At 48.5% G+C, this 9,027-nt stretch overlaps 1 protein-coding gene across 6 annotated transcripts in view; it reads right to left on the reverse strand.

Annotated features, from left to right (window-relative positions):
• LOC138825131 (NACHT, LRR and PYD domains-containing protein 3-like) overlaps window positions 1-8,458 on the reverse strand; it is an 88,488-nt gene extending 80,030 nt beyond the window's left edge. For 5 of the 6 annotated variants that reach the window (XM_070019549.1, XM_070019546.1, XM_070019543.1 and 2 more), the window contains exon 1: window positions 8,199-8,458. The gene's annotated coding sequence lies outside the window, so the exon portion shown is untranslated. Of the gene's footprint in view, window positions 1-439; window positions 451-8,198 lie in introns of those variants that run through there. The other variant, XM_070019545.1, reaches the window with a different exon arrangement.
• Between the last annotated feature and the right edge of the window lie 569 nt (window positions 8,459-9,027).

Raw genomic sequence — 9,027 nt, forward strand, 5'->3', positions numbered from 1 at the left:
TCAAGTACCTCAAGCTCACCCTCCCCCATTCCTGGTCCATCTCCATTCTTGTCTCTCAACTCTTGCCTCACGCCCCATCCCCAAGTCCACTCCTTCATGCATCTTAAGGGGCTCCGATTCACTTCCTCATGTAAGGTTCATCTTTCTACATGCATCCTGCTTCTCCAGTCTGCTGAGGAGATGTGAGGAAAGTCGGCTGAAGTCCTGGGTATGAGCTGTGTTTGTGCTCCTGCCCTTCTCCCACCCCACACCCCCAAAGACATGCACCCACATACAGGGAGCCCAAGAAATTATAAACAGAAGAGAACATTCTAAAATATCCTAATGTCTGCCATTGAAGGACAGACTTAGAGGCTAGGAGACACTGCTAACCGCTCAATGCTGACCCCATTCCTCCCCCAGGCCTGCTGCCTACCCTGCACCACAGAGCTGAACTCACCCAGACGCCAGCTTTAGGGACAGGCAGAGAGGAAATGGCACGAATTTATAGTGGCCACAGCCCCAGCAGGGGCAGGAAGGATGTGGCTTTTAGCCTGGAGTGAACAAGGTTGCATCACAAGCAAAGGCAGAGGCTAATAGTTCCCCATATGGCTGGATTTTCCAAACTGAATCAGTCTTATTACGCAGTTTGAGAAGGGGATGGGTAGTAAGACACATACTCTAAGGAGCACTTCAGAGGTGCTCTTCTAGCTTTTCTTCTTCTAGCCTCTGAGTCTACCCTAAGAATCAATGGGAAAGTGGAAAAACAGTGTTCAACCTGGTCTCCCATACTGAGCAGTTAGGGAGAGCGGGGATGACCTTACTGAGGGGGAAGTGAGGCCAACCAGAAGGTCAGGGATTCCCAGTGGAGAGCTGAAGGACCTGGCTTTCTAACCCCATATCCCATGTCCTTTCCCCAAATGGAGGACCATAGTTCAAAGCTCGCGTGAGTAGACAAGTCTGTGACTCTCCATCAGATTCTCACCATCTCATATGATTCTGAAGGCCCAAACTCCACCTCGTCCTGTAGCTTGAACTCAAGGCCTGAATGCTGCCCCTGAGCTCCTTTGCTCAAGGCTATCTTGCTCTACTTGAGACAAAGCTTCACTTCTTGCTTTTTGGTGGTTAATTGTAAATAAGAGGCTCAAAGGTTTTTCTGTGAGCTGGCTTCAAACTGTAATCCTCAGATCTGGGGAGTGGTGGAAGAAGGGCTGGGAACAGGTGGCTTACACCTATAATCCAAGTGGTTCAGGAGGCTGAGATCTGAGGATTCAGATAGGAAAACAGCTAAACAGGAAAGTCCCTGAAATGCCTTTCTCCAATTTCTCCAAAAGTGGAGCTGTGGCTCAAGTGGCAGAGAGCTAGACTTGAGCCTAAAAACAGTTCAGGGACAACAGTTCAGGGCAAGGTGGAGGAAAAAAGCGTTTCATTTCATTTCTGAAATGAAATTTCAGATGGCTTGCAACAGTAATCATAGTTACTTAGGAGACTGAAACCTCAAGGTTCACAGCTAGCCCAAGTATAAAAGTCTTGAGATTCTTATCTCCAATTAACCCACAGAGCCAAAAGTGGAGTGGCAGAGCATGGCTCAAGGGTCAGAATGCCAGCCTTCGTGAAAAAGTCATAGGACAGCTCAAGGCCCTGAATTCAAGCCCCTGTACTGTCACATCACACACATACACACACACACACACACACGAAGAAATATAATTGCCTTTATTATGTATACAATACTCACTTCAATAGAGCACAGCAAACTGAAATCTTGAATGCTGGGTTCCATACCTAAATGCCACATTCTTTAACTGAATAAACTAAATGAAACAAACACAGTAAGTCCACACTAAAAAAGCAATGACTAGTATAAACTACAATGACAGCAACCTACTAAAGCTTGAGGGGAGGAAACTGGTCCTGAATAAGCCATTTCCACACTAAGGGTAGAATGGAGTGGAGCCACTGGAGTTTTCCTAACCCCAAAATACAGACACAAGCCGTGAAAGGGTAGGTGGAACTGATGCCAGAGCCATGAAACATCCTATTCAACAGTCCAAGCAGAGGTACCATGAAACATTCTATTCAACAGTCCAAGCAGAGGCACCATGAAACATCCTATTCAACGGTCCAAGCAGAGGCACCATGAAACATTCTATTCAACGGTCCAAGCAGAGGCCCACTGACCCTGCAGTGCACTCCTGAGCTTCATGGAGACCGTGGCCCAGTCTCTCTTCCTAGACCTGACCCTTGGACAGCATGATGTCCTCAGCACCCCCACCCGGGGCTGTGAGAGGCAGCATCCCTCTGTCTCTTGCACATTCCTTGGCCTGAGAGATTACAGTTATTTTTCACTACCCTGTCCAGGTTGGGAGCCACTTACCACATGTGGAATTCAAATTTCAGCTGATTTAAACTAATTAGTTCCAGTTTTATGTAGAACACTTTAAGGATGAACTAGCACAAGTGGGAAGTCAATAGAACCATGAGGATAACCAGGAAAATAACCCATCAATCATTGCATAGAGCTCTTAATCCCAGTCCCATGGCTCTTATCACCTGGAAGAGTGCAATATTGTTCAATCAGATATTTCAAAAGTTTAGAAATTAGCAGTTCACGTCTGTAATCCTAACTACTCAGGGGGCTGAGATCTTGAGCATTAAGGTTGGAAGCCAGCCCAGAAGGAAAGTTCTGTGAGAGTCCTATATCCAACTAGCCACTGAAAAGTCAAAAATAGATCTGTGGCTCAAGTGGTAGAGCACCAATTTTGAGCAAAAAAAATCTAAGGGACAGAGTCCAGGACCTTAGTTCAAGCTCCAGCACTGGCATGAAGAAAAAAAAAAGCGAACAGAAGAGAAGTTGCTGAAAATATATACAGTATTACTTGTTGTTGTTGTAGGGTTTTGGTTTTTTGGGGTTTTTTTGGTCGGTCATGGGGCTTGAACTCTGGGCTTGGGCGCTATCCCTGCACTCTTCAGCTAAAGGCAAGCACTCTACCACTTGAGCTACAATGCCACTTCTAATTTTCTAGTGGTTTATTGTAGATAAGAGTCTCACGGACTTTCCTGCCTGGGCTGGCTTTGAACTGTGATCCTCAGAGCTCAACCTCCTGAGTAGCTAGGATTATAGGCGTGAGCCACCGGTGCCAGGTTACTTGTCTTTAAAGTAGTTATTTGCAGACTATAATTTAGCCTGAAATAAGGGAGATCTATCACTTGTGCCAATTTGAATAACCTCAGGCTCATTATGTGAAAAAGAGGCTAGTGCAAGCAAACAAAGAGCTAGGAAGAACACTTAACCGTGGTAGTATACCACAAAGCAGATGGGAATTAATGTGGTATGGTTCCACTGTGGATTCCACAGTATAGAATGCAAAGAGATAGCAAATGTTTAAGAGGTGGAGGCCAGCGAAAGATGCTTATGTCACTGGGTGCCCAAAGAAGGTATTTTGGTAGCCCTACTAGAACCCCTGATTTCCAAAGGGCAAGGCTCTTTAGAAGGGAAACTGTAACAGCTGCATTTGATCTGGTTTCTTAATATTTGCCTCTAGCAAGGTGATGGTGGCTTACTCCTGTAATTCTAGCTAAACAGGAGGCTGCAATTTGAGGATTGCAGTTCAAAGCCATCCCAGGCAGGAAAGGCTATGAGACCCTTATCTCCAATTAACCACCAAAAAAACTGGAAGTGGCCCTGTGGCTTGAAGTGGTAGAGCACTAGCTTGAGCAAAGACATCAGGGACAGTGCCCAGACCCTGAATTCAAGTCCCACAACTGGCCAAAAAAAAAAGTTGCTTCCCTTAGTTAGTTGACATTACTATTTTCAAACTTGGAATCCATAGACTAATCTGGCTGTAGGTTCCTGCTCAGTTCCAAAGCCATGGTTTTCATATGCTCCTGGAGTGCGGGGATAGCTTGTTAAATAGTGACTTTGTCTTCCTGTCTTCTGGATCTTTCCCAGCTGGCTACTAGAGATGTTTGTCTGGCTGACTCTCAGCCCAGGTGACTTGTGTGTGCAGCTGGTGCTTGGCTACGGTAAATGGGCCTGCTGAGGCTGTGAGGGACAACTCTGCCTAAGCCCCGCCCTCTGCCCTGTACCTGCCTGTTGCCTAGAAGATTGTTTTTGTCCCTTTTCACTTGTGCAGAACAAGCCAGGGTTCCAGGGTCAGTGAGACTGATCTTTGACCTGGGCAGTAGAGAGCTCTCCTGTCATGTTCTGTGATGAAGGGCAAATGCAGCCTCCCAGAAAGCCAGCTGTCCTTGGAATGAGAGAAGTAGGTTATCAGGATCAGAAGGGTTCGGTGTTGGGGACCAGTACTGTTGGGAACAGCCATGCTGTCAGCCAAGGCAACAGCACATCTTACTAGAGATCTTCCAGGCATGTGAAACCTGCAGAGCCATCATTGATGGCTCCCAAGATGGCAGAAGCATTCCCAGGTCCCGGCCTCCACCCTGGGGAGAGGCAGTTCCTGAAAAGGCTCCGGGCAGAGGACTTGCTTTACATTGTACAGAGGGGACTTTGAACTCTAGACCTTGACTTCTTGCCTTGAATAAGAAAAATCATGTGAGGGGTTGGGTACTGAATGGGTTATGAGCTCTTCTACTTTGGTTTAGGGTTTGGTTTGGTTTCCTGTGCCAATACTGGGTCTTGAACTCTACCACTTGAGACACTTCTCTACTTACAGTTTTGGTTTTAGTTTTGTTTCGGGTTTTTTGAGACAGGGTCTTTCTGTATATCCCACTGGCTCTAAACTTAAGATCCTCCTGCCTTACCCCCCCCCCCCCTACGTGCTGAGCTTATAGGCATGTATGGCCCTATCTGGCTAGATTTGAATGTGCTCCCTCCATCTCCTCAGGGTCTGTGCTGGGAAAAAAAAAAAAACCCTCAAATCCCTACAATAACTGTATTTGGAACTGGTCCTTGTGCAAAGTGGCTAGGGTTAGATAAGGCTATGAAAGTGCCCTGCAGGGCTGGGAAGTGGCTCCGTGGTGGAGCGCTTGCCTCGCACTCATGAGGCCCTGGGTTCGATTCCTCATAAGCAGAAAAAGCCAGAAGTGGGGCTGAGGCTCAAGTGGTAGAGTGCTAGTCTACAGCTGAAGAGCTGAGGGACAGCCCGCCCAGGCCCAGAGTTCAGGCCCCACGACCAACAAAAAAAAAAGGAAAAGAAAAAAAGAAAGTGCCATGCACTGGTGGCTCAAGCCTGTCATCCTAGCTATTCAGGAAACATATCTGAAGATTGCACCTCACAGCCAGCCTGTGCAAGAATACCCACCAGACTCTTACCTCAATTAACTTCTAGGAAATCCGAGGTGGAACTGTGGCTCAAAGTGGAAGTGCACTAGTTCAAGCCCCATGACCAGCAAAAAGAAAAAACAAGATTAAGAAGGTGAACCCTGGTGCTATTCATGATGTCATAAAGAAGGGAGTAGAGATGGCACAGGTTTATAATCTCATTTTGGGGAGGACAAAGGAGGAAGATCATTAATTCCAGACCAGCCAGAGTTACAAAAGGAAACTGACCTTATCAAAAAAAAAAAAAAAATGCTGGGCGCCAATGGCTCACCCCTGTAATCCTAGCTACTCAGAAGGCTGAGATCTGAGGATCATGGTTCAAAACCAGTCCAGGCAGGAAAGTCTATGAGACTTTTATCTCCAATGAACCACCAGAAAACTGTAAGTGACACTATGGATCAGGTGGTAGAGTGCTAGACTTGAGTTGAAGAGCTAAGGGACAGCACCCAGGCCCAGAGTTCAAGCCCCATGACCAACTAAATAAATAAATAAATTTTTAAAAAGGAAGGGACGAAAAAAAATGGAGGGAAGGAAAGAGGGAGTGAGGGAGGAGAAGGAGAAAGGGAAGGGAAAAAAGAAACGCTTGAATAAAGTTTGGCTAAGCAAAGAATTTTTGTGAACCTTGATGTCTCCTCTAAATCATTTAGAAGACACTGAAAAATTGAACCAAGGTCCTTATGTGTGCTGAGCAACACCCATAGTCTCCCTCTTAATCATTTCCTTTTTCTTTTTGGTTGGTTGTGGGGCTTGAACTCTGGGCTTGGACGCTGTCCCTGTGCTCTTCATCTCAAGGCAAACACTCTACCACTTGAGCCACAGCGCCACTTCCGGTTTTCTAGTGGTTTACTGGAGATAAGAGTCTCAGACTTTCCTGCCCCGGCTGGCTTTAAACTGAGATCCTCCTATCTCAGCCTCCTGAGTAGCTAGGATTACAGGCATGAGCCACCAGCGCCCGGCCTCTTAATCATTTTCTATCTGTGGAATCTCATCCTCTCCACAGCTATAAATCTTATTGGCATTGGGCCCATTCTCTCTCCCCTACTACAATACCCTCCACTGTAATTATCCTGAATAAGTCATCTTCGCTATTTCAGTTAGAGTCTTTACTAACTGCTGGCACTCAGTCTGCTAGTGAGCTACCACTAATAATAGCAAAAGTCTCAAGATTGAGATGGTTTTAGTATTAGTCAGCTAATTCCATCACTGCTTTTCCTCTATGCAGAAAAATCAATGTTACTGAACTAGATTTTGAGTTTTCAGTAAAAGGGAGGTTCAGCTGACTATAGTTTTGTAACACTGCTTTGTCACTGCTTCTTTTTTTTAAGGCACTGAGATCCTCAGAACTGCTCCCCCTCCCCTAAAAAAAATAGAAGTAGCCTGAACCTGCTGTTACAATGTTTTTCCTGACAATATTCTGGTCACTTCTCCTTTCAGGAACTTAGGTCAGCTTTAGTTGCTGCTGTTCTAACCATGTGTAGAGCTGGATATCCAAACAGCTCTTAGGTCTCCTCTCTGCTTCTTTCCTCCCCCATAGCCCTCTCCTAGGATTCTAAGCATAGCCTGGCCTGACTGACAGGACCCACTGCTCCACATGCTGACCTGGTTGTTGAACTGAGCAGAGATTTTATCATTCTGGTCGTGACCGTTGATGCTCTCTGCTGCCCTTTACTGTACAAAGGTATTCTAGCAGTCTGCCCTATACCAGCTGCAGCAAATAATAGAAAGGCAAAGGACCAGAGGAGATAGCAGAGGAGTGCTGGAGGCTACAAATGGAGGCATGTCAAAGGATGAAGGGTAGTGGTGGGAATTCAGACTTCATGATTTGATTAAGTAAAGCTATCAGGGTAAAAGTGAAGTACACTATATTGGTGGAAAATAACCAAGTGCCAGTGGCTCACACCTATAACCCTAGTAAATCAGGAGGCTGAGATCTGAGGATCATAGTTCAAAGCCACAGGCAGGAAAGTCTGGGAAACTCTTCTATTTAACTAGCAAAAAGCTGGAAGTAGAGCTGTGTCTCAAGTGGTAGAGCACTAACTAGCCTGGAGCAAAAGCCTCAGGACCAGCACACACACAAAAGAAGAAAATGTATTTATCTAGATGTCATCTCACATAATGAAATACGGAAACCAGGTGCTAGTAGCTCACGTTTGTAATCCTAGCTACCCAAGAAGCTGAGATCTAAGGGTCAAGAATTAAAGTCACCCAAAAAGCAGAAGTGGAATTGTGGCTCAAGTGGTAGTGTTCTAGCCTTGAGCAAAAAGAGCTCAGCCAGAGTTCAAGCCCCAAAACCAGCATACACACATGCGCTGGGCGCCAGTGTAATCCTACTCAGGAGGCTGAGATGTGAGGATCACGGTTCAAAGACAGCCCCTGCAGGAAACTCTGTGAGACTCTTATCTCCAATGAACCACTAGAAAACCAGAAGTGGTGCTGTGGCTCAAGTGCTAGAGTGCTAGCCTTGAGCTGAAGAGTTCAAGCCCCACTGTGGGGCACATGGGCAGCAAAGATGGCGCTGAGAGGAAGTTGAGTGGGCAGAGTTGTTTATGTTAAAATCTGATTGGATACCATCAGGCAAAGTGATGTCAGTGCGAGAATGGCTCGTGAATGGCAGGGAAAGTTCAGAAGCACTGGGGCCAAATAAACCCCGGGCCCCAGGTGAAAAGTGCATGATAGGGTGACCTTTACGTGATTGGTTGGTTGCTTTTCCTCCCCTCCTATGCCAGGCGTCTTGCTTTAAAAAGGCTTGCTGTGTGATAATAAAGAGTTCTTGCTTGACTTTACTCCCCGGAGGCTGATGTCTGATTGTCTCCTTCTTGCAAAACTTGATGTTTTTGTTTTCTTTCTCTTTTGTTGTTTATACATCTTTGGGAGTGTAAGGAGAAGGACAGAAATAGGGGAAAAAAGGGTAAACAGATGTGGTAGAGATACTCACTAGAGCTGGCATCGGTGGCTCACGCCTGTCATCCTAGCTACTTAGGAGGTTGAGTTCTGAGGATTACGGTTCAAAACCAGCCCGGGCAGGAAAGTCTGTGAGATTCTTCAATAAACCAATAGAACACCGGAAGTGGCACTGTGGCTCAAGCAGTAGAGAGATGGGAGGAGGGAGGATGGGGGCAGGAGGAGGGGGACTGGGCGGGGAGGAGGGGGGAGGAAGAAGGAACCAGGCCGCCTTCCTCCTCGCTGCTCGGCAGGAGGCCGGCCTCCACCCCTGCCGCCGGGGTGAAGCGGTGCGGGGGAAGGCGCCTGGATCCCGAGTGCGGGGCGGCGGCTCCAACGGCGTCCCGTCGGGGGCGCAGGGCGGCTGGGAACCGCACCGCGGGGCCGGGCTGGCCCGGTTCAGCTCCGTCCACCCGCCCACTCCATCCACACCGTCCCCCCCTCCCCATCCCCACCGTCCTCCCCGTCCCCCCCTCTCCGTCCCCACCGTCCTCCCCGTCCCCCGTCCTCGGTCCTCCCCGTACCCCCCTCCCCGTCCCCCGTCCTCGGTCCTCCCCGTACCCCCCTCCCCGTCCCCACCGTCCTCCCCGTACCCCCCTCCCCGTCCCCGCCGCAGCGCGCGGACCCCGCGTCCAGCCGCACCGGGCCGGCCTGGCGCCCTCGGCCGCCTTGGGCGGGCTTCGCGCCCTCTGCTGGTCACGGCCGAGTGAAGCGGGAGCGGCTGCGGTCGGCGCTGCGGAGAAAGCGCGCGAGCGGGGCGGGGCGGGCGCGGCTCGGCCCCACCGCGGCCCCGAGGCGCGGGAGAACCGCCGCCGCGGCCTCGG

The sequence above is a fragment of the Dipodomys merriami genome, unplaced genomic scaffold (genome assembly GCF_024711535.1).
Source record: "Dipodomys merriami isolate MVZ:Mamm:240054 unplaced genomic scaffold, mDipMer1.0.p SCAF_1349, whole genome shotgun sequence".
Lineage (NCBI taxonomy): Eukaryota > Metazoa > Chordata > Mammalia > Rodentia > Heteromyidae > Dipodomys > Dipodomys merriami.